Source organism: Canis lupus, chromosome 25 (genome assembly GCF_011100685.1).
Source record: "Canis lupus familiaris isolate Mischka breed German Shepherd chromosome 25, alternate assembly UU_Cfam_GSD_1.0, whole genome shotgun sequence".
Lineage (NCBI taxonomy): Eukaryota > Metazoa > Chordata > Mammalia > Carnivora > Canidae > Canis > Canis lupus.
Window position 1 is genome coordinate 44,413,460 of NC_049246.1, and position 26,045 is coordinate 44,439,504.

General features: G+C 47.9%; 1 long non-coding RNA gene across 1 annotated transcript in view; it reads right to left on the reverse strand.

Annotated features, from left to right (window-relative positions):
* The window catches only part of LOC106557782, a 44,625-nt gene that overhangs the window by 11,500 nt on the left and 7,080 nt on the right, over positions 1–26,045 (reverse strand). The gene's annotated exons all lie outside the window — the stretch shown is intronic.

Here is a 26,045-nt window from a genome sequence, read left to right on the forward strand (position 1 = left end):
GTTGATGATCAGAGCATAAAAGGAACAGGAGACAATTGGTGTGAGGTTAACAGAGGAAGAACAATCAGATTTCTTGGTCGGCAAATGGGTCATCCCAAGGGTAGACCAGATGGCTGTTAAGGCCCCGGTCAGTCCTAGAACCTGGGAGGTGGAACTGGAGTGGCGGGTGCACATCGCACCCCCGCTGCCTCTGTAGCTACCCCGGCAGCGGTAGGCAGACAGGAGATTGGGCTGTGGTCGGCTGGCGAATTATGCCCTGGCACTTGTGGCAACAGGCAGCCTCCCAGTTTGGCCGAGAAGGTGCCACATGTCCAGGCTCTGAGGCCCTGGTCTCCTGGGACGTGCTCATAGCTTATTTATAAAACGATGGATCAGTGGTAACTTTTTCCAGACTGCAGCTGCCAGGAAGGGGGAGACAGGGGTGCTTTGAAACCCACCATGAGCAACACAGGAAATTCCTCAAGGCCCAGGTCAGCATGACACGAGATATCAAGCGTCCCTGCACCTGTCATGCCTCTGCCTTCTCTCCTAAGACCCGGAGGCCCAGGGCTCACTAAGTGCCTCCTGCCGGTGCCTTCCCTTCCGCGGCCCCTCTCCCGGTCAGGGCCAGGCGGCCCAGGGCCTGCTGTGGAATGCCCTGCTGTGCCAGGCTTCCCTCCCCACCCGCGACAGCACCGTCGTCGTGAGGTGCCTCTCTGCACGCACCTTTGCCCTCCGCCTCGGCCCTACCAAATCCCCTTTATCTCCCATTCTAGACAATTTCTTATTTTAAAAAAATGCTCACTTGATAAACTGTGAGACACCCATATAATGCGATATTCGTCAATAAATAAGAGAAATAAGCTATCAAGTCATGAAAAGATGTGAAGGAACTTTATTTTTTTTAACAAATGTTCATAACAGCATTCTTTTTTAGTTTGTTTTTTAAGATTTTATTTATTTACTCATGAGAGACACACAGAGAGAGGCAAAGACACAAGCAGAGGGAGAAGCAGGCTCCATGCAGGGAGCCCTGTGTGGGACTTGATCCTGGGACTCTGGAATCACGCTCTGAGCCAAAGGCAGACGCCCAGCCACTGAGCCACCCAGATGTCCTTTTTTTAAAAATTTGACAGAGAGCACAGGTAGGGGGAGTGGGAGAAGGAGAAGCAGGCTCCCCCCTTAGCAGGGAGCTGGACACGGGGCTCGATCCCAGGACCCCAGGATCAAGACCTGAGCCGAAGGCAGACGCCTAACCGACTGAGCCACCCTGGCACCTGCATGGAGGAACTTTAAATGCATATTCGAAGTGACAGAAACCAGGCTGAAAGACTACATAGCGTATGATTCCACCTATATGATATACTGGAAAAGGCAAAGCTACAGAGACAGCAAAACCCTCAGTGGTTGCTGTGGTAGCGGGGAGGATAAATAGGTGGAGCACAGAGGATTTTTAAGGCAGTGAAACTATTATTCTGTGTGATATCCCTGTGGTGGCCCACTCACTATGCTGTCATCACGGCCCATGGAACGGACAAGACCGAGAGGGAACCTAGTGTGAACTCTGGATGTTAGTTAATAATAATGTATCAATATCAGCTTGTCAATTGCAACAAACATACCACACTAAATCCCATGCTAAAATAGGGGAAACTGGGGCACCTGGGTGGCTCAGGTGGTTAAGCACCTGCCGTCGGCTCAGGTCATGATCTCAGGGTCCTGGAATCAAGCCCCGCATCTGGCTCCCCGCTCAGCGGAGAGTCTGCTTCTCCCTCTCCTCCCTGCTGGTGCTCTCTCTCTCTCTGTCTCTCCCTCAAATAAATAAACAGAATCTTTAAATAAAAATAAAGGAAACGGGGGAGAGGGGATTTGGTGACTGTATACTTTTTGCTCAATTTTTCCTGCACACCTAAAACTGCTCCATTACAGAAAGTACAGATAGGCCCCCCCCCAAAAAAAAAATCCATTATCTCATTTATTCAGAAAAGCCTTATTTTTTTAAAGATTTTATTTATTTATAGATTTATAGATTTATTTATTTAATCACGAAAGACACAGAGAGGCAGAGACAGGCAGAGGGAGAAGCAGGCTCCTTGAGGGGAGCCCGATGTGGGACTCGATGGCAGGACCCCGAGATCTGATGGGAGCCGATGGCAGACACTGGACCACTGAGCCCCCCAGATCCCCCCTCCACTGTTTCCTTAGGACAGGTTGCCATCAGTCATCACTAGAAGTGCTGGGTTGAAGTGCACCCTCCATCTGCTTCAAGCAGCAGGGTGACCAGCTCCCAGCAGTGCAGCAGCTGCGTGGGTGCCCCGCCTGTGTCCCCCGGACACTCATTCCACAGACAGCAGGCTGCTTTTGCTCGCTGTGGGCATGTGTCTCCGCTTTGGGACTTATTCCTCTTGGCCGGGGAGCACACTTGGCCAACACACGGGTAAACTAGAGGTCCCAGCTGGTTAGTGCGCCTGGAGACAGCAGCCTCCATTTAACGGTGGCCTGGGAGCTGCCCTATAAACACCCTGCTTCTTGGCCTCTCCACTGAGATAACTTGGCAGCCTCTGTGATGCTGTATCCCTGAGTTCCCCCGGTGGGATTAAGTTCCCGTTGCCCCCAGGGGAGAGTGGCTTCATATCATACATGCTTCCCTCCCCTGCCTCATTTCCATGGCTCTCCTCCTGGAATCACTTTTTTTTTTTTTTAAAGATTTTTAAAAAGATTTTATTTATTTATTCATGAAAGACAGAGAGAGAGAGGAAAGACATAGGCAGAGAGAGAAGCAGGCTCCTCGCAGGGAGCCTGATCCAGCTCCTGCAGGGAGCCTGCTTCTCCCTCTGCCTATGTGTCTGCCTCTCTCTGTGTCTCTCATGAATAAATAAATAAATCTTTAAAAAACAACAACAACGATTCTCAGCCCCTGAGCCATCCAGGCGTCCCTAAGATTTTATTTATTTGAAAAAGAGATCACGAGTGAGGGGAGAGAGAAGGAGAGGAAGCAGAATCCCCTCTGAGCATGGAACCCAATGTGGGGCTCAATTCCAGGACCCCTAGATCATGACTGGAGCCAAAGTCAAATGCTTAAACACCTGAGCCAGCCAAGTGCCCCTGGAATCCCTTCTCCAGCCACTTGCTCTGAATCCTTGTCTCAAGGCCTGCCTCTAGGGGGAACTCCAACTAAGGGATAGAGGGGATTTATTAAGAAGATACAGAGGATAGAAGGCTTCGGGGTTGGTGTGATTCACAGGGTCCCACAATACCATCGGGGACCCAGTCCTTCTCTTCACTCTGCCTCCCTCAGGACAGCTTCATCCTTGGCTCCATGTCTCACAGTGGCAACATGGTTGCTGCATCTCCAGGGTTCTTAATATATTCCATTCCTTCCAGAGAAGGAGGGAGGGTGCACGTCTGAGAGTCCTTGCCAAAGAACAAGTAATCTTTCCCAGCAGCCCCAGCAAACCTCCGCTTGACTGTCTTTGGCTCAAATAGGGTAAAGTGGCCAAACCAAAACCAGTCCTTTGGCCAAAGGAAGGGAACTTTACCCAGCCGATCTCTGTGGCAAGCGAGTGGGATTATCCTCCTTGGATTAAGATGATCACCCTGGGGGCACCTGGGTGGCTCAATGGTTGAGCGTCTGCCTTTGGCTCAGGTCGTGATCCTGGGGTCCTGGGATTGAGTCCTGCATTGGGGTCTCCGCAGGGAGCCTGCTTCTCCCTCTGCCTGTGTCTCTGCCTCTCTGTGTGTCTCTCATGAATAAATAAATAAAATCTTTAAAAAGAAAAAGAGATGATCACCCTGGGTTTTTTTTTTCATAATATAGGACAAGGATATTAGTAATATTAAGAATCACAATATGAACTACACACTTTTGAAATGTTTTTTAAAGGTACTGGCAAACTGTTCTCCAGAAAATACGGTACCTGTTTTCCTTCACACTCTCCTACTCTAGGTTTTATTATTATTCTTTAATCTTTACTAATTTATATGTAAGAAATAATACCGTTCGGGGCACCTGAGTAGCTTAGTTGGTTAAGTGTCTGACTTCATTTTAGCTCAGGTCATGACCTCGGGGTCGTCAGATTGAGACTCATGTCAGGCTCTACCCTCATTGTGGAGTTGGCTTAGATTCTCTTTCCCTCTCTCTCTGCCCCCCACTTCCCCCCACCCCGCCTCCATATTTTCTCTCTCTCTCAAATAAATAAATAATTAATAAAAAAGGAACAATACTCTTCTATTTTGGACATTGTATTTGTGGTTTTTTTGTGTGTGTGTGTGTGTGTGTGTGTGTGTATGTGTGTTTTGTAAATTGCCTACTTATGCCCAGAGACAATTTTTCTATTAAAATAAACATCTTTTTAATTAATTTTTGAATAGCTCTTTAGAGATTAAAAGTACCAATCTCTTGTCATATCTGTTGCAAACATTTTTCCCAGGTCGTCATTTGCTTTTGAATGTTATTTATGGTACTTAAATTTTCTATCCGGTGAAGCTTATCAAATGTTTCCTTATGATGTTTGCTTTGGCTTTAGTTTTCTTGTTCTAAAGTTATGTGAACTTTAACCTATACCAAGTTTTCTTCCAGTAAATCTGCTGCTTTTTTGTTTGTTGGTTTGCTTTTGTATTAAATCCTGAAGACGTCTGGAATAAATGTGGCTTAACATATTGGATAGGTAGCTAAACCTTTTTTTTTTTATGTGAGCCACGTTTTTTAAAATACCATTTGAAAAAAATAAAAAATAAAAATGAATAAATAAAATACCATTTGTAGGTGCGCCTGGGTGGCCCAGTCCATTGAGTCTCCAACTCTTGGTTTCAGCTCTGATACGGATCTCTGGGTCATGAGATCAAGTCCCACAGCGAGCCCCACACTTGGTGTGGCATCTGCTTGAGACTCTCACCTTCTGCCCCTCCCACCCCCACGGTGCACATGCTCTCTCTCTCTTTCAAATTAATAAATAAATCTATTTTTAAAAAGATTTTATTTATTTATTTATTCATGAGAGGCACACAGAGAGAGGCAGAGACACAGGCAGAGGGAGAAGCAGGCTCCCTGCTGGGAAGCCAATGTGGCACTGGATCCTGGGACCCCAGGATCACACCCTGAGCCGAAGGCAGATGCTCAACCACTGAGCCACCCAGGTATCCCAATAAATAAATTTTTTAAAAAAGTACACCATTTGTTAGGGACAGCAAAAAAATATAAATATATTTTTAAAGATTTTATTTATTCATGAGAGACACATAGAGAGAGGCACAGACACAGGCAGAGGGAGAAGCAGGCTCCATGCAGGGAGCCTGACGTGGGACTCGATCCCAGGTCTCCAGGATCAGGCCCTGGGCTGAAGACGACGCTAAACCACTGAGCCACCCGGGCTGCCCCCTTTTTAAAAAATTTTTAAGCCTAGGTCCTACAACCTTTTTGTTAAATTCATTCCAACGTACTTTATATTTTATGTTGTTATTGCAAATATATTTTTTCATTATATTTTAATGACATTGTGGTAGAGAGAATAGGTATTGTGTTTGTATATTTCTTGTTTTTTTAAGGTTTTATTTCTTTATTTGAGAGAGAGAAAGAGCAGGAGAGATCACGAGCAGGGGCGAGAGGGAGAAGCTGGTTCCCCTCTGAGCAGGGGGCCCAACACGGGGCTCGATCCAGGGCCCCGGGATCATGACCTGAGCCGATGGCAGACGCTTCACCGACAGGCACCCAGGCGCCCGTGTACTGTGTCTGTATATTTCTCTTATAACCACCTTCTACTGAAAACCAACTTGTTCTAAAGTTATAGGCTTTGCAAGATACGTATGTGTGTGTACAATGTAGGTTTTGGGTTGTTTTTTTTTTTTAAGATTTTATTTATTTATGAGACATGCAGAGAGAGGCAGAGACACAGGCAGAGGGAGAAGCAGGCTCCCCCGCAGGGAGCCCGATGCGGGACTCGATCCCAGGACCCCGGGGTCCACCACCTGAGCCGAAGGCAGCTGCTCAACCGCTGACCCCCCGGGCGCCCACAATGGAGGGTTTATTTAGGAACATCTGCACACGGTTCGCAGCCCTGGTGGGACTGCTGCCAGCATTTGCCCTCGGCTTCAGTATTAATTTCTCTTCCTCTGCACTGGTCTCTCTCTTCCCAGCTAAAAACAACTTCCCATGACCCACCCCTTTGTCCCTTTTCTTCCCTTCCCAGCCTCGGAAATGATGCCCTGGCCCAGCAGGCACCCACACTCTCCTGACCCCGGAACCCACCCCCTGCACCCTCTGCAATCTCCCTGGCCTCGGTGGCTCATCTCAGTCGGCTTTCTGGGGGTCCTCTCTGCCCCCCCGTCCCCCGCCGGGGCCTCTCTGTTCCTCCCAGGGCCTAAGTCAGATCCTGCCCCTCCTGCTCCCCTTTCTCCCAGCTTCTCCCACCACCAATAGCATCTCAGATTAGCACTGGGGCCCTCGCTGCCTCTCCCCACCTGCCCACTAGATACGAGATGTCGCTGTCACCCCACATTCTGCAAGTCTGAAAGAGTCCCTTTCACCCCCCGCGGCTTGGACTCGGAAACCTTGGCACCCCTGTGTCGCTCCTGCAAGTCCTCTGGGTTTCCTTGGGGACGCTTCCCGTAGCTGCCCTTTGCCATTCGTGCCATCGCGCTCACTTACTGGCACTGACACGACTCTGGAGTTGTATCTTTGATACACTCTCAATCTGTCCTTCGGCACCCTGAGAGCCAGATAACAGTGATCCCATTTTACAGATAAGGAAGCCGAGGCCCCAGGAAAGGAAGCGCTTTACCAGATTGAACATCCAGTAATTGTGGAGCCTAGGAAGAGGGGGGGATGCCCCAGGCACCCTTTCCTCAGCAGACCCCTCCCTCCAGGGCCTGTCCCAGCTCCCTGGATGTCTCACTGTGCCCACTGTGCCCGTTTGTCTCCTCAGCTGGTGATGAAGCCAGACACCCAGACACTAAGCCACAGCCCCCCAGTCTTGGAGGGATGGTAGCAAACTAATGACCGAGTCGTCAAAAATGTTTTGTCCCTCAAAGTCCTCCCTTCACCATAGGGAGGTGGCTTTTGTCTCCGTGATGTCCTATGATGTAGAAAAACAACTTCAACACGGAAGTGCAATCCCTGGGGGGTCGGGGGGTGCAGGGCAGGTGGAGCGCACAGGTTTTGGGGTCAGGCCGGCCTCCCTGCGTGCTTTCCTGCTTGCTGGCTACGCCTCTGGAGCCTCAGGTCCTCATCTGGGAAGGTCATGGTTCTCTACCCCTTGAAGCTCTGTTAGGATCAAGGCAACTCAAGCCCCCAGAACCCGGCACACTGCCTGGCACGCGGTGGGCATCGGCAACACACGCCGGGGCCCAAGGAGGCGATGCTCGCGGGCGCCCCCAGCCTTTGCGCGGAACGGATTGCGCGCCGTGGCGCCATCTGGCGGTCACCCCGCTTTGCTGCATCCAGGCCCCCGCGGAGAACCCAGAGTCAAGACCCAAGAGCCACCTCCCAGGCTTCCCACCTGCAAGTCAAATCCAGACTCAGCGCGATGAAGGGAAACCCCAGCAAAGCCCAGCAGTCTCGCTGAGTCGAAGAGACACGGACTGAGGTTTGGAGAGGCCAAGAACGGACAGGCCTGAGCTGCTGGGAAGAGAGAGAAGCAGATAAAGAGCATAGGGTCCCCTGAGTCTTTGACCGGAGACCAGTTTGTGTCTGCAGGTCGAGAAACTCCACAGGGCCTGGCAAAAATGCCTTCCAGGAAAAGAACAATCACTGCGGAGCCATAAGCTGAACAGTGAAACTCCACAGGGCCTGGCAAAAATGCCTTCCAGGAAAAGAACAATCACTGCGGAGCCATAAGCTGAACAGTCTCCCCGAACTGGTAAGAATTAGGAATTGTTTCTAGTAGGTAGGAGACTCCACTGGAAGCATAGGATGTTCCGTAGAGATCCCAGACGAGCCACACCTTAAGAGCGGGGTTCAATTAGCCAGAGAGGGAAGACTTACTCCAGACCAATCTTGAAAGAGCTTACAAAGGAGTCTCAAAAAGATCAACGTGGGGGTGCCTGGCTGCCTCAGTGAGAAGAATATGTGACTCTTGATCTCAGGGTCATGAGTTCAAGCCCCATGTTGGGTGTAGAGATTCCTTAAATAATAAGTTAAAAATGGGGGATCCCTGGGTGGCTCAGCGGTTTGGCGCCTGCCTTTGGCCCAGGGCGTGATCTTGGAGTCCTGGGGTTGAGTCCCACATCGGGATCCTGCATGGAGCCTGCTTCTCCCTCCACCATTTATGCTCCGAGCCCAAGAACCCAAGACCAGTGTGTTCTCTGAATCTCCAGCACAAAGCCCAGTGCCTGGCACAGTGTCATCCCTAGAGATTTGCTGAACGAATGGGAATGTATACATGAAGAAATGCTATGGGCATAATGAATTTTATTCAGTCTTTGAAGCAAATTTTAAGAAGGTCACTGACAGGGACACCTGGGTAGCTCAGTGGTTGAGCATCTGCCTTTGGCTCAGGTCGTGATCCCCGAGTCCCCGGATCAAGTTCCACATCGGGCTCCCTGCATGGAGCCTGCTTCTCCCTCTGTTTATGTCTCTGTCTCTCTCATGAATAAATAAATAAAATCTTTAAAAAAAATAGGAAATAAAAGAAGGTCACTGACAAACTGGTGGTATGCAGGAGGGTGCTCCAAACCACATACTTTTTGGATCTGGGCAGGTTCAAGCCCTGGTGTGCTTTCGAGAGGCATAGTAGGTGCAGGTAAAAAAGTTCTTGTCTCTCTCCCTTTTCATGATTATTTCTTCTTTTTTTTTCTTCTTTTTCTCCTTCTTCTTTTTCTCCTTCTTCTTTTTCTTTTTTTTCTTCTTTTTCTCCTTCTTCTTCTTTTTCTCCTTCTTCTTTTTCTCCTTCTTCTTCTTCTTCTTCTTCTTCTTCTTCTTCTTCTTCTTCTTCTTCTTCTTCTTCTTCTTCTTCTCTTCTTCCTCTTTTAAAGATTTTGTTTGTTCACTTGAAAGAGAGAGCAAGCAGGGGAAAGGGCAGAGGGAGAGGGATAAGCTGACTCTGCACTGAGCTTGGAGCCAGACGCAGAGCTCCATCTCAGGACCCTGAGATCATGACCTGCACTGAGCTTGGAGCCAGACGCAGAGCTCCATCTCAGGACCCTGAGATCATGACCTAAGCCAAAATCAAGAGTCTAACACTCGACCGACTGAGCCACCCAGGTGCCCCTTTTCATGATTTATTAACAGAGGCCTTTCTCTAGAGTGTCACTACTCAGGGATCCCTGGGTGGCTCAGTGGTTTAGCACCTACCTTCCGCCCGGGGAATGATCCTGGAGTCCCAGATCGAGTCCTGTATCAGGCTACCTCCATGGAGCCTGCTTCTCTCTCTCTCTCTCTCTCTCTCTCTCTTTCTTTCTCTTTCTCTCTCATGAATAAATAAACAAAATCTTAAAAAAAAAATAAAGTGTCACTACTCAATCCCTTTAGGTCATGACCTGTAATATTAAAAGCATCATCCTCATAGGTGGGAGAGACTGTCCCCAGACATAAAATGGGGGGGTGTGTTTGCCATGGATACTCTTTAAAGCCCCTTTCTAGCTTGAAAGTCTTTGGTTTTTTACGTTAAGCAGCAAATTTCTCTCTTTTTTAAAGATTTTATTTGGTTGAGAGAGACAGAGGGTGCACACAAACAGGGGGATGGACGGAGGGAGAGGGAGAAGCAGACTTCCCGCTGAGCAGAGAGCCTGACAGGGGGCTCAATCCCACGACCCCGGGATCATGATCTGAGCCAAAGGCTGATGCTTAACTGCTTAACTGACTGAGCCACTCAGGTGTCCCTCTCTTTTTTAATTTCAGTTTTATAATTGACATTTAAAATTGTCAGATGTTTCTTGGGCACCTGAGTGGCTCAGTCTGTCAAGCCTGTGACTCTTGGTTTAAGCTCAGGTCATGATCCCCGGGTCATAGGATCGATCCTGGGACAGGCTCCACACTCAGCAGAGTCTGCTTTGGATTCTCTCCCTCTACCTCTGGCCCTCCACTGGCTCACACACGTGCTGTGCTCTCTCTCTCAGAGAAATAAATAGAGGCATCCAGGGGGCTCAGTCGCTTAAGCATCAGACTCTTGATTTCCACTCAGGTCATGGTCTCAGGGTCCTTGGATGGAGGCACAGGCTGGTCCTGTGCTGAGTAGGGAGTCTGCTTCTCCCTCTCCCTCTGCCCCTACCCCCACCTGTGCTCTCTTTCTCTCTCTCTCTCAAATAAATAAATAATAAAATATTTTAAAAAATATTTTAATCTCTTTAATATTCTTTAATGTTAAAAAACATAAAGAAAAAAAAAAACATAAAGTAGGGCAGTCTGGGTGGCTCAGCGGTTTAGCACCGCCTTCGGCCCAGGGTGTGATCCTAGGGACCTGAGATGGAGTCCCACGTGGAGCTCCCAGCCTGCTTCTCCCTCTGCCTGTGTCTCTGCCTCTAGCTCTGTGTCTCATGAATAAATAAATAAAATCTTTAAAAAATAATAAAGTAAAATAAAAAACGAATAAAACAAGATCTTTAAAACTGTAAGATATTTCAGGGGTACACCGTGGCTCTTCGATAGACGTATACATTGTGAAAGAACTCCCCCATGTAGTCGGTTAACACATCCATCACCTCACCTAAGTATCATTTATTTCGTGCGTGAGGACATTGAAGTTCAAGGACAGCCTCTCACCCTCCACTTTCTGGTCTGGGTCCGTGCGGGGGCGCGGTCATTCCCCCCACCGCCACTAGGCGGCACTGCCAGTTTTAAATTCCCGGCGGGGCGCCAGGTTTGAAATCTCCAGTTTAAACCCGCGCTCGGAAAAATAAATAAATAAATAAATAAATAAATAAATAAATAAATAAATAAATAAATAAATAAATAAATAAATAAATAAATAAATAAATAAATAAATAAATAAATAAATAAAAAATAAATAAATAAATAAAATAAAATAAATAAAATAAAATAAATAAAAAATAAAAATAAGCCGGGTTTGTCCCCTGGAGGAGAACATCGGTACCTGAAAGCCGGCCGGACCCCGCAGCCTCCCGCAGCCCGGCTCCTTCCCTCCGCCAGGTGCGGACTCACCTGCGCCCCCGCCAGGTCGCGTGGGGGATCGCGCGGGGTCGCGGACGCGCTGGGCAGGCTCCGCCGCCCCCTGACCCTCAGGGAGTGCCCGGCCGGCCTCTGCGGGATACCTCCAGCTGGGGACACCCCGAAACAGCGCAGGTTTTTAAAAAGAGTTATTTATTTTTATTTATTAATTTTTAAAGATTGTATTTACTTATTCGGGAGAGACACAGAGAGGCAGAGACACAGGCAGAGGGTGAAGCAGTCTCCCTGCAGGGAGCCCCCTGCGGGACTCGATCCCAGGACCCCGAGATCACGCCCTGGGCTGAAGGCAGATGCTCAACCACCGAGCCACCCAGGTGCCCTCTTTTTTAAGAATTTAAGGCAAAAAAAAGTTTTAAGGGACGCCGGGGTGGCTCAGTGGTTGAGGGTCTGCCTTTGGCTCAGGGTGTGATCCCAGAGTCCCCAGATCGAGTCCCCCATCCTGCTCCCCGCAGGGAGCCTGCCTCTCCCTCTGCCTGTGTCTGTGCCTTCTCTCTGTGTCTCATGAATGAATGAATGAATAAATAAAAGTTTAAGACAACCACCAATTGAATAACACTGCAGTTGCTAGGGAAAAAGAAAATAAAATAATAAAACGCGTAACTTTCATAGCAAAAGAGAGGAAGAGAGGAAAGGAAAAACCAAAGGGGGAAAAAAAAGCATAAAGTACAAAGTAACTTCAAACCTATTTATTCCCATAATGCGTTTGGATAGGTTTTAACTGATGGTATGAGACAGATTATTTTTTCTTTTTTCTTTTTCTTTTTTCTTTTTTCCTTTTTTTTTTTTTTTTTTTAAGGAGGAGAAGCATAAAGGCTTTTAAAATGAAAACAACATTAGGGACGCCTGGGTGGCTCAGCAGTTGAGCATCTGCCTTCGGTTCAGGGTGTCATTCGGGGGTCCAGGGATTGAGTCCCCCATCCGGATTCCCGCAGGGAGCCTACTTCTCCCTCTGTCTGTGTTTCTGCCTCTCTCTGTGTCTCTCATAAGTAAGATCTTTTTTAAAAAAATGAAGACGACATTGAACACATCACAGGTAAACATTCTGATCAGGGCAGGCAAGGTTGAGAGAATTATAAAACTCTAGTCCAGTTATCCATTACTTCTTTCTTTCCTTCCTCATTACTATAATTTTTTATATATATAATTTTTTTAAATGCCAAGTGTCTTGGGCACTGTGTTGGGGACCAGGATCCAGAGATGAATTGACTAAGGCCCCCCAAGGACCGCGCAGTAGGAGGGGCAGATGTAATCGTTACAGCAGGGATCACATCCGCCGGGATGGGTGTTAAACGCGGGAGAGAGGCTTGGTTCTCCTGATTTGGGTCATGCCCACCGTCTCCCATGTCCCCTGGGGCCTCCCGCTCCCTGGCCTTCAGGCTGCACATCTCCCTCCGCCTGTCCCTCCTGAGACAGACCGAGTCCTGGCCCTGGCCATTTCTGACAGTGGCTGCATCTAACACATGATGCATCTTTCCCTTCTGGCTATTTCCCTTTAGCTGGAAAGCAAGCACAGCAGGATCCTCCAGGTGAGCACCGAAGTGTCCCCAGGCACCTGGCCGTCGGAGGGGCGGGGCGGGCCCTCCAGGTCCACTCTGTGCGGCAGGGGAATAAACTCAGGACACTCGCCACGGCTGTCACTGTCACTGGTCACCCGGCCCACTCCCTCTAGAAGGCAGGGGGAGGGATCCAAGAGGGCTTAGCTCTCCAGACCCTCACGGCCCTGCAGGTGGAGGACCAGGGCTTGGGACAGTGGCCCCGTCCCGTGCCGACGGGGGCTATTCGAGCCTGTGGAATACTCCCCCAAGACCCCCGGGTCAGGGAAATGGGGGCAGCCTGGACCGAGGCCGGCTGTGCCCGCTGCTCACTTAGGGCCGCAGGACACGGCCTCGGCCGGGCAGAGGCCCAGGGGAGCCTGCCTGCTGCCCAGCAGCTCCTGGCGTGGGTAAGGGGGGGCAGAGGAGGAGCCCCTCCTCACCCTGAGAGCTGGACCTGGACACGCAGGCTGTGATGTGGGGGCAGGCCCAAACCCAAAGGCCACTGAGGCTGCCCTGAGGAGGTCAGTGGAGGGAGGAGCAGGGGTCTCTGCTTCCACGGATGAGGGAGGAGGGCGCCCTCGCTGACGCCTGGGGAATGGGGTTTGTCCTGACTCTCCTCACACGGGCGCTGTGCATGGGAAGGCAGGAGGCGAGGGAGCTGGGCCCTCGTCAGTCTGGCCTGCCTCGGTCCGTGGAGCCTGAGGCCTGTGCACCTGCCCGGGGACTGCCAAGACGTGTAGGGCCGGCTCTGCGGAATGAGCCCGCGCCCCGGAGATTTGTAAGGACACCTTCGTGCTGAGCGTCTCTACCGAAGAGATGGCTGGGTCCTCACGTTTGCTCCTCTTTCTCCCTTGCACCAGGGTTTCAACCTGGGGTCCATGGACCCCCGGGCAACAGTGGACAGAATCCAGAGGGTTTTGTGAACTTGGATCGAAAAAAATTACATCTTTGCCTTTATTAACCTCCAACTGAAATCTAGATTTTGGGGGTACCTGGGTGGCTCTGTTGGTAGGGCATGCAACTCTTGATCCCCATGTTGGGTGTAGGGATTAACATATAAACTCTTAAGGGATGCCTGGGTAGCTCAGTCCCTTCAGTGTCTGAGGACACATGGTTTCAGCTTAGGGATCTTGGGGTCCTGGGATCGAGCCCTGAGTCGGCTCCCAGATCAGCAGAGGGTCTCCTTGAGATTTTCTGTCCCTCTTTCTCCCCCTCTCCCCCCCTGCTTCAATACATAAATGAAATCTTTAAAAAATAAAAAATAATAAAATTAAATTTAAAAAATGAACCTAGCATTTTCTTCAATTGTGTACACAGCAACCTAGCAGGATTTGTATCCCACGCAATCGTCGTGGATGTCTTGAAATACTGTTCACATTATTCTCTTTTGAAAATACTGACATTAGTAGACCTGCTGTTATAGTACACATTTTCAAATATTTCGATCATTGTATTTCAACAAAATCAGTTTCTTTCGTAGTCCTATTTGTTTTGTTTTTTGCATTTAAAAATGTTCTAGAATAGAAGTGCCTGGGTGGCTCGGTCAGTTGAGTGTCTGACTCTTGGTCTCCACTCAGGTCTTGAACACAGAGTCGTGAGGTTTTTTTTTTTTTTTTTTTTTTTTTTTTTTTCAGAGTCGTGAGTTTGAACCCCACATTGGACGCAGAGCCTACTTTAAAAATAATATTAATAGGGCAGCCCGGGTGGCTCAGCGGTTTAGCGCCACCTTTGGCCCAGGGTGTGATCCTGGAGACCCGGGATCGAGTCCCACATTGGGCTCCCTGTATGGAGCCTGCTTCTCCCTCTGCCTGTGTCTCTGCCTCTCTCTCTGTGTCTCTCATGAATAAATAAATAAAATCTTTAAAATAATAATAATAATAATACTCTAAAAGAGTCCATAGGTGAACATGCCAGCAGGGTCAGGGCAAGAGAAAGATCAAGTCCCTGAAATTCCATCTTCTTTTGTTGTTTCTGTACTCCAGAGAATCCACCTGCAGGTGCAGGACCAAGCTGACAAGCGCTGGTCAGACCCAGAGGGAGGAAGCTCCAGACCCCACCTGTAGAGGTGAGGAACTAGAATGATGACCTCCCACACCAGGACCCCCACCCTTGCCTACTGCGTCCCTGCAGTCCTTTGACCCCACAGCATGCTTGGAGGGGGATCCAGCCTGAGAAAATAGCAACCTTGGTGAGTCCATCCAAAGGCTTAAACCCAAGAGAGGACACGGGCTCTGCACCCTGGTCCACAGTGGCATCTTGGGAGGGAACTGTCCATCCCCAAGATGCCACATTTTACCTTTGTGATTAGACCTTCCAATAGTGGCAGAGAACTCAGGGTGGCCAGCCGTGCTCACAGCTACTCCCAGGCCAGGTGGAGCCACTTCCGTGTCCTGCATCTGAACTCCCTCCCCAGGGCAGAGCAGTTCTGTTTGTCCTCCCAAACTTGGAGATTCCAAGAACTAAATCTGAAATGCCTGAGGCAAGAACTGTCCCAGTGATGTGCTGCCAACAGGAAGCCTTCCCCACATCCAGGGGAGAGGCCAGGTGGGAGGCCCACCTGCCCTGGCGTCCCAGCAACCTCCAAGCCAGGTGACTCAGGGACACCTCCAGTGGGCACCCCGGGGTCCAAAAGAGCAAGTGGCCAGCAGGGGGCAGCGTCTAGCACAGAACCCGCCTGCCTGGCCCTTCACCAGCCAGACTCGAAATGTGGAAATCTTAACACCAGACAGGAGTTATGATGTCAGAGTCTGTGGCATTTCAGCTTCACTTTATCTGGATTGCTGAGTGACACCCAGTCGGCTGGGCTTGGAGCACCACCCCTGCACTGAACTTCTCCCTCTTTTGGATATTTTACTGACACAAAAACAAACATGAATTTCCAAAAACACCAATAAGAAAATTAAAAGGCAAGCCACAGACTGGGAGAAAATATTCACAATATGTATATCTGGCAAAGCACTTGTAATCAGAAACTATAAAGAGCTTTTACAACTCCAGGATAACACAAACAACCCAAAAGAAATGGGAAAAGGTTTGAACACTTCACCAAAGAAGATCTATAGATGGCCAATAAAGACAAGAAAAACTGGCCACTGTTGTTAGTCATTAGGGAAACACTACTTAAAACCACAGTGAGACACCATTACTCACCCATTGGAATGGCAACCATTTGAAAGACCAACCATGCCAAGTATGGGGAGGATATGGAGTAAATAAAGCCCTCATACACTGTCTCTAGGAATATAAATACTACACCATTTTGGAAAACAGATTGGCAGCTTCTTAAAAATTGAAACATAACATTTAACTTAAGCCAGCCCGTTCCTAAGTCATCAGAGGAAATGAAAGCATATGTCCGCAGGAAGACTCACAGGCAAATTTCCCCAGCAGCTCTACAAGTAATAGCCCTAAATTGAAAACAATCCCAATACTCATTGTTTTATTCCATTAGGGATGCTGTAACAAAATACCATGGCCTGGGGGACTTATAAACAACAGAATTTTATATCTCACAGGCCTGGAGTCTGGGAAGTCCATGGTCAAAGTGCTGGCAGGCTTGGTGTCTGGTGGGAGCCTGCTTCCTGGTTCCTAGAGGGACATCTCTTCGCTGTGTCCTCACTTGGCAGAAGTAGGAGGGGAATCTCTCTGGGGTCTCTTTTAGAAGGCATTAACCCCATTCAGGAGGGCTTTACCTTCATGACCTAATCACCTCTAAATACCATCCCATGTGAATGGGGGAGAGCAAAAAATTCAGCCTATAGCATCCTCCATGAATGATGAGTAGATAAATTGGTGTCCCCACACAATGGACTACTGTTCAGCCCTAAAATAAAGAACCCAGACTGCCAGACTCATACACATAACAACCTGAATGAATCTCAAAATCATTTTGAATGGAAAAAGCCTATAAACTATATGCCTCCGTTTATTTTTATTTTTTAAAGGTTTTACTTATTTATTCATGAGAGACACAGAGAGAGGCAGAGACACAGGTAGAGGGAGAGGCAGGCTTCCTGTGGCGAGCCCTATATGGAACTTGATGCCAAGACCCCGGGATCATGACCTGAGCCAAAAGCAGATGCTCAACACTGAGCCACCGAGGTGCCCCTATGCCTCTGGTTAAATATAAATTCTAGAATAGGCAAAATCAATTGAAGGTGGCAGAAAAGAGATCCAGGTTACCAGGGCTCTGGGGGGCCCACTGACCCCCCATGAGGGTTCACTTCTCTGCCTTGTGCATGTGCCCCTTTGGTGGAGGGAGGAAGGACGCTGGAGCTGGTGGCATGGCCGGGATAGGAGGGTGTGCCCACCAAAGTTCAAGAGTAGATACAGTTGATTGCTTTTCTGGTATTTCGAGGAAGACATCATACTGTTACATCCCTCCATCTCCAGGGCACCTTCTTCAAATGTGTCGAGTTACGAGTACAACTAGATACAGGCCTACAGACGTGGTTACATCTAGTGGTAGATGGTATGTGTTTTTACATTTTTTTTTTACAAGATCTAAGTTTATATCGTCTATCTCCATCCAAGTAATCATGATTCCCTCCTTTCTTTAATCTTCGTATTTAAGTAGATTTTGTACTCACCCCAGACCTTCTGCTTACAGCTTCTCCATGCCTGGTCTTGTTTATTTGGATTTATCCCTGGCTGGTGCTGTCTGGCACAGACAAGGTTTGTTTTTTCGAGAAGAGGTCATGGTGCTGCATTCCCTGAGCGTCTGCATGTTGCCTGATATTTGTAGGAATGTTTTGCTGGGGAACACCTTCTTTTTTAAGTGTAGTCACTTTTTTTCTTTAATTAATTTTTAGTGAGGCCCAACATCGTTCCAGCTGTTTGCTGTGGTGTAACAAGCCACCTTGAAACTAGTGACGTGTCAGGTTCACGGCAGCATTATTCACAGCAGCCAAAAGGTGGAAGCAACCCAAGTGTCCATCAGCGGAAGAGGAGACCAGCAAAACGTGGTATGTGTGTGCAATAGAGTGTTATTCAGTCTTGGTAAGAAAGCAGACTCTGGCACATGCTACCACCTGGATAAAACTTGAGGACAGGATGCTAAGTGAAATAAGCCAGTCACCTAAAAAGGACAAATGCATATGATCTCTCTCTCTCTTTTTTTTTTAAGATTTTATTTATTGCTGTGCCTGGGTGTCTCAGTTGGTCGGGCATCTGCGTTTGGATCAGGTCATGATCCCATGGTCCTGGGATCGAGTCCGCATCGGGCTCTCTGCTCTTCGGAGGGCTTGCTTCTCCCTCCCTCTCCCTCTATCTGCCACTCGCCTACTTGTGCTCTCTCTCTCTGTCAAATAAATAAAGTCCTTAAAAAATATTTATTTACTTATTTGAGAGACAGCATGAGCAGGGGGGAGAGGAAGAGAGAGAGAGAAAGAGAAGCAGACTCCCCACTGAGTTTCCTTTTCTCAAGGTGAGAAAGTTCTGGAATCAGTTGCATAACTATGTGAATATACTTAACACTACTGAGCTGTACACTTAACAAGGATTAAAATGATACATTTCTTTTACGTGTTTTTCGCCACAATTAAAAAAAAAAAAAAGCTTAGTGATGTAACACAGCCACTACCATTTTATTATGTTCATGGGCTCTCTGGGTCAGGAGTTTGGGCTGGAGGAGTGGGAGCTGGAGAGTACTCATCTGAAATGATTTCCTTTTATTTTCTTTTATTAAGATTTTATTTATTGGGCAGCCCTGGTGGCTCAGAGGTTTAGCACCACCTTCAGCCCGGGGTGTGATCCTGGAGTCCCGGGATCGAGTCCCACGTCGGGTTCCCTGCGTGGAACCTGCTTCTCCCTCCGCCTGTGTCTCTGCCTCTCTCTGTGTGTCTCTCATTAATAAATAAATAAAATCTTTAAAAAAAGATTTTATTTATTTGAGAGAGACCAAGAGAGCGCTCTCAAGCACAAGAAGGGGAAGGGCAGAGGGAGAAGCAGACTCCCCGCTGAGCAGATAGCCCAACACAGCGCTCAATCCCAGGACCCTGGGATCATGACCTGAGCTGAAGGCAGACACTCAACCAACTGAGCCACCCAGAGGCCCCTGAAACTATTTCTTGACTCACATATGTGGCTCCTGGACTGGACAGCCTCTGCTGGGCCTGGAGACTGCAGCGCTGCAGGTGGTACCTCCAGTCTGGCAGCTCAAAGTAGCCAGACTTCTTGCAGAGTGACTCAGGATGGCAAGAAGGAGTGTTCCCAGCAGGCAAGGAGGGACAGCGCGGGCTTTTATGACTCCTTCTTGGAAGTGATGCCACATTCCTTCCATCATGGTCTTTTGATCCACCTGTAGCAGAAGCACATCCAAGTACAAGGGGAGGAGGGTACCTAGACCCCACCTCTCAATGGGAGGAGTGTCAAGTCATTTGTGGTCATGTTTTAAAACCACCACAAACGTAAATACAAAAAAGTAAGTACACAAATCATGAGCACGCTGCTTGGTGAAGTTTTGCAGAAGGCACCGCTCCCAGGGTGCCTTCAGGGGATCTTCTTCCCAGATCAAGAAACAGAACCCTACCAGGAGGGGCCCCTGGGTGGCTCAGCGGCTGAGCGTCTGCCTTCAGCTCGGATCGTGATCCTGGGGTCTTGGGACCGAGTCCCTCATCCCTGCGGGGAGCCTGCTTCTCCCTCTGCCTGTGTCTCTGCCTCTCCCTGTGTCTCCCATGAATAAATAAATAAAAATTTTTAAAAAAAGAACCCTACCAGGAACTCAGGCACACCTCCTGTGCCCCCTCCCAGTTGCTCCCCCAACCTTTACTCCTGACTTCTAACACGGAACATAACTTTTGCTTGATTTGAACTTTATTGAAACATTCAGGGTATACTCTTTTATGTCCGGCTTCTTTCTCCTCACCTTGTTTGTGTTATGTGTTCAAGCAGTTCATTTTCTTTGGCATAGAGCATTGTAATGCAGGGATTTGCCATCCATTTTGCCATGAATGGACGTTTGGGTTGTTTGCAGTTCGGGCTTTTATTAATAAAGCTGCCATTGGGTACCTGGCTGGCTCAGTTGATGGAGCATGTGACTCTTGATCTCAGGGTTATGAGTTCAAGCCACACATTGGGTGTAGAAATTACTTACAAATAAAAACTTAAAACATTTTTTTAAATTAAATTAAATTTAGTTTAAAACATTTTTTATTTTTATTTATTTATTTATTTATTTTTTTATTTATGATAGTCACAGAGAGAGAGAGAGAGAGAGAGAGAGAGAGAGGCAGAGACACAGGCAGAGGGAGAAGCAGGCTCCAAGCACCGGGAGCCCGACGTGGGACTCGATCCCGGGTCCCCAGGATCGTGCCCTGGGCCAAAGGCAGGCGCCAAACCGCTGCGCCACCCAGAGATCCCTAAAACATTTTTTTAAATTTTTTTTAATTTTTTATTTATTTATTTATTTATTTATTTATTTATTTATTTATTTATTTATTTTTTGTTTTGTTTTGTTTTTTAAATTTTAAAGCTGCCATGAACATTATGATGCATGTCTTTCAGGGCACACGTGTGCATTTCTGTTTGGTATCCATCAGAATATATCTGTTCTTTTGCAACTTTTTTACTCAACATTATTTTTGTGAGTCATTCAAATTGATGAATATACCTGTGGTTTTTCCATTTTTTTGCCTCCTATGACAATGCAGTAAAAGGGCAGGGAAAATATCTCCTAGGTTCTCAGCTGGGGCCCTGTAACAAAAGACAGATTAGGGGCTCCTGGATGACTCAGTGAGTTGAGTGTCTGCCTTGGGCTCAGGTTATGATCTCAGGGTCCTGGGATCGAGCCCCACGTTGTGGTGTCTGCTCAGCGAGGAGCCTGCTTCTCCCTCTGTCTCTACTGCTCCCCCTGCTCCTGCTCTCTCTCTCTCTCTCTCACTCACTCTCTAAAGTAAATAAATAAAATCTTAAAAAGAAAAAAACACATTAACAGGAGAAAACCATACACATTTATCTAATGTAAGTTTTATGTGACATGAATCTTCTTTCTTGTGAAGACAAGAAAATGAAGACCCAAAATTACACTTGAACATTTTGATGCTGGATCTGATGGTGATGAAGAGTGAAAAATCATGTAAAAACGTGATAAGACAAAGGGGTGTGAGCTCAGGGTAGTGAAACGGGGGAGACAAGTCTGGTTTTTTTAAATCTTCTTGGCATCCTGGAGATGATACCCCTTCCTCTGGGAATCGGAGTCTATGACTTGGTTCAGGGAAAGGTCAAAAAATTCTTCCTGCACCTTCCATTTCTCAAAGTCCTTCAATTTAAAATATTCAAGGAGCGCCTGGGTGGCTTTAAGTGTCCAACTCTTGATTTCGGCTCAGGTCATGGTCTCAGAGTCATGAGATTGAGCTGAGCGCAGGGTCTGCTTGAGATTGTCTCTCCCCCTCGCCCTCTGCCTCTCCCCTCCCCATGCATTCTGTCTCTCTCTCTCTCTCCTCTCTCTCTCTCTCTCCCTATCAAATTAAAAAATAATAATAAATCTTCTTAAAAAAACATTCAATATGCCCAGTTGCCATATTTTGGGGTAGTGTTTCTTGAATTCCATCAATAGGTATAAGCATTTTTAAAGATCTATTTATTTACTTTATTTTTTTTAAGATTATATTTATTTATTCATGAAAAACACACAGAGACAGAGGCAGAGACACAGGCAGAGGGAGAAGCAGGCTCCCTGCAAGGAGCCTGATGCGGAACTGATCCTGGATTCCGGGATCTTGCCCTGAGCCAAAGGCAGACGCTCCCCTTTCTCTCTGTGTCTCTCATGAATAAATAAAATCTTTTTAAAAAATGTTTAAGCATGTTTCCTTGGATTCTTGTCTCTGAATTTGTGTGAATTCCTCTAACATATATACCCACTAGTAGTAAAATGTGCGAATCTTCAAAGGGTTGTGCCAATTTACACCCTTGCCAGTGGTGTGTGAGAGTATTTATTGTCCACATCCAGTCAAGCTAAGTTTTGTCCGATCTTTTTTTGTTGTTTTCAAGATTTTATTTACTGATTTGAGAGAGAGAGAGTGCATGAGAGAGCACAAGTAGGGAGAGAAGCGGGCAGAGGCTAAAGGAGAGGGAGAAATAGGCTCCCCACTGAGCAGGGAGCCCAGGTGGGGCTCGATCCTAGGACCCTGCCATAACGACCTGAGCCACCCAGGGAGTGGAGGCCAGAGAGGAGGCCAGACAGGAATGTCTTCAGCGGCAGATCTTCCCCAGTTGAGGGTCAGCGCCCGGGAGCAGACCGCTCCGAGCGTCGAGTAACCCCAGACGGTAGCCACCAGCTACAGCTGCTGCTGGGCCTGGAAAGGTGGCTACCCTCATGGAGAGGAGCTGTAAGTGTAAAACACACCCCAAATTTTGAAGCCCTGCTACAAAATAAAATGATGTAAAATGTCTCAATATTTTTTATATTGACTGATATTTATATTGACTAATATTAAAAAGATAACATGTGGCGTGTATGGGGCTAAATGAAACATTATGGAAATTAATTTCACCTGTTTTCTTTTACTTTAAAGAAATTTAAAGTACAAAATACACATTCTGAAATTAAAAATATGAGTTGTTCCTCCTGGACAGCATTAATGTGGACCAACCCCTCCGGGCTGAGGCCCCATAAGTGGAGGCATTGTCACCCACTGCCGTTCCAGACAAGCGCTGGGTTGGCCTGAGATGGGAGGAGGGGAGAGAAGAGAGAGGTCTCAGGGGACCAACAGTTGACGGACAGAGGGAGCTTTGGGAAGAAAAGGCTCCCCGGGGTGGCACCAACCCAGAAGGGCTTGGGTGGAGAGAAGGTGGGCCAGGGTGGGATTAGCTTCTGACAGCCACTGCCAGGAATCTCTAGGCCGGGGTAGGGGGCGGGGGGTGTCCAACCTTGTAGGATTCATTTGGACCCACTCCTAGTTCTTTGTGGCTTCTATCGGGTGAGAAATAGGGAGGTGAATATTTTCTCTGTTAGCAGCTTTTGCTGTCTGGAGTCTCTTTGTCTTCTGAGCAGAATGCTGAGGCCACCCAGGGAACCTGAGTCTGAGCACATTGCCCCCTGGGGGGGCTCCCTGATAAGTCCCCAAGGCCACAGACATGGATACCTGGTGCCTCAGGGGCCTGGGGACCAGGCATCATCACCTGGGGTTGGAGCCTCTGGGTCTGGCCTGCAGCTTGGAGTCAGGTTTAAAAAGCTCCCAGGGTTTTGCTCCATAGCTCTGGGCCAGCACCTTCTTCTGCCGCCGTGCCAGCGGGGGGCCTTCCAGGGCCTGGCCAGGGGGTCCCGAGGAGGCAAGGCCCGGTTAGGGATTCTTTTACACTTCCTGGCTAAAAGAGGAAGGGGAGAAATCCCATTTAGGGAGAGCCTGTGGGCTTTCCACTGGGGACAGACAGGAGTCACTTTCAGGGTTTCTCAAACAAAAACAAAGACCTGAAACTGGCTCTTGGGGTTGGCCATTATTTTTTTTTAAAGATTTGTATTTATTTATTCATGAGCGACACACAGAGAGAGGCAGAAACACAGGCAGAGGGAGAAGCAGGCTTCCTGCGGGGAACCCAATGTGGGACTTGATCCCGGGACCCCAGGATCACACCTGAGCCAAAGGTGGATGCTCATCCACTGAGCCGCCCAGGTGCCCCTGCTGGCCATTATTTAAATGTGCCTCCCAGAGGAGACTCCTCCTGGCCATTTTGTAGCTGGGCGCAGGGGTGCAAGAGCGCCTGGCTCCGGGGGTCCCAAAAAGACCAGGTTCAGCCACTCACTGCTGACAAAATCCAAAGGCAGGGGGACCAGCGGTGGTGAAGCAAGAAAGGAATTGTTTCAGTGAGGCCAACACCGCAAGACAGCAGACTAGCAGCTCGAAGACGGTCTCAGAAGTGCCGAAAATGCTCCCAGGTTTATATAAGGAAAATATGGGATGGAGGTCAGTGGGTGCATGCAGGTGGGCCGTGGGGGTCAAGTCCACCGAGGTCTTGGGGTCCCTCGTGCAGGGTCTCCCTGGCTCGGGCAGTGCTTACCACCTGAGGGAGGTTGAGCAGCTGCCTTTGGCTCAGGTCCTGATCCTGGGGTCCTGAGCTAGAGTCCTTCATCCCTGTGGGGAGTCTGCTTCTCTCTCTGCCTATGTCTCTTTGTCTCTCATGAATAAATAAATAACATCTTTAATTTTTTTTTAAATATTTTTTTTAATTTTTTATTTATTTGTGATAGTCACAGAGAGAGAGAGAGAGAATGAGGCAGAGACACAGGCAGAGGGAGAAGCAGGCTCCATGCACCGGGAGCCCGATGTGGGATTCGATCCCGGGTCTCCAGGATCGCGCCCTGGGCCAAAGGCAGGCGCCAAACCGCTGCGCCACCCAGGGATCCCTAATTTTTTTTTTTTATCTGAAGCTGCATCCTATTTCCCTCCCACATCTTACACTTGGTTCTGCTTTATTTCTGCCTTGGTCTTTATCATCACCTAATACATTCATCTTATTGACTACCCCCCCCCCCATGTAGGCCATGAGGGCAGGGACTTATGGGTGTTACAGCATTTCTTTTCCTTTAGCCCCCACAGTTCTTGGTCACCCTGCTTTGAAGAATGAAGAGGTAGACCAGAGGAAGAGTGCTGGGCAGCAAAGTAAAGTTTTTTGAGAGTACAGTAAGGCTTATCGAGGGAGAGTACAAAGCTCTCGAAGACGGAGGGGACCCAAGAGGGTTGCCACCGGAGTTTCCAAGTCTAGGGGTTATTAGGGGCTTGCCGGCGGGCTCTGTTACTGATTAGCCCTCTGTGTGCCTGTCATCCAATTGCGGTTTTGACATCTATCTAACACGAGGGCAAGGGTGGAGGGCTCCTTCCAGGGTGGTGTAAAATCCTTTAAAAGGTGGTTGCCTCTGACAGCCCTGGTGGCTCAGCGGTTTAGCGGTGCCTTCAGCCCAGGGTGTGATCCTGGGGACACGGGATCGAGTCCCACGTTGGGCTCCCTGCATGGAGCCTGCTTCTCTCTGTGTCTCTCATGAATAAATAAATGAAATCTTTAAAAATAAATAAACAAACAAGTAAATAATGCTGCAATAAACGTACGGATGCAAGGGTGCCTAGCATGCAACTTTTGACCTTAGGGTTGTGAGTTTGAGCCACACATGAAGTGTAGAGATTTTTTTTACGATTTTATTTATTTATTCATGAGACACACAGAGAGAGAGGCAAAGACACAGGCAGAGGGAGCAGCAGGCTCCATGCAGGGAGCCTGACGTGGGACTGGATCCCAGGTCTCCAGGATCACGCCCTGGGCTGAAGGCGGTGCTAAACCACTGAGCCACCCTGGCTGCCTCTGAAGTGTAGAGATTATTTAAAAATAAAATCTTTTGGGGTATCTGGGTTGCTCAATTGGTTAGGCGTCTGCCTTTGGCTCAGGTCATGATCTCAGGGTCCTGGGAGGAAGCCCCATGTCAGATTCCCTGATCAGTGGGGAGTCTGCTTCTCCCTCTGCCCCTCTTCCTCCTCATTCATGCTCTCCCTCTCAAATAAATTTTAAGAATCTTAAAAAAAAAGTCTTTAAAACAAAACAAAACCAAAGAAAAAACATAGGGGTGCTTATATCTTTTTGAATTAGTGTTTTCATTTTCTCTGGGGAAATACACAGTAGTGGAATTACTGAGTCATATGGTATTTCTATTTTAATTTTGTTAAGATTTTTTTTTAATTTTTAAAAAAGATTTATTGGAGAGAGACAGAGAGAGAGAGCATGAGTGGAGAGAAGGAGAAGCAGAACCCCTGCTGAGCAAGGAGCTTGATTCCAGGACCTGGGATCATGACCTGAGCTGAAGGCAGACCTTTAACCAACTGAGCCACCCAGGCACCCTTAAGATTTTATTTTTTAAGTAATATCTATCCCCAACGTGGGGCTTGAGCCTACAACCCTGAGATCAAGAGTTGCATGCTGTACCCACTGAGCCAGGCAGGTACCTCTAATTTTTTAATTTTGGAGGACCCTCCATTCAGTTGTCCACAGTGGCTGTGCCAACTTACACCCCACCAACAGCACACTAGAGTTCCTTTCTCTCCATATCTTCATTAACACTTGTCATTTCTTATGTTTTTTATTCTAACCCTTTCGACAGGTGTAAGGCGATATGTCATCGTAGTTTTGGTTTGCCTTTCCCTACTGATAGATGTGGAGCATCTTTTCATGTGTCTGTTGACTTTCTGCAAGTCTTCTTTGGGAAAATATTGATTTATGTCCTCTGCCCATTTTTAATTGGAATATTTGGGGTTTTTTTAAACGTTGAATTTAATACATTCTTTATATATTTTAGATACTAACTCCTTTTAGGATATATCATTTCCAAATGTCTTCTCCCATTCAGTAAGTTGCCTTTTGTTTTATTGATGGTTTCCTTCACTGTGCAAAAGCTTTTTTATTCTGGTGTAGTTCCAATAGTTTAATTTTGC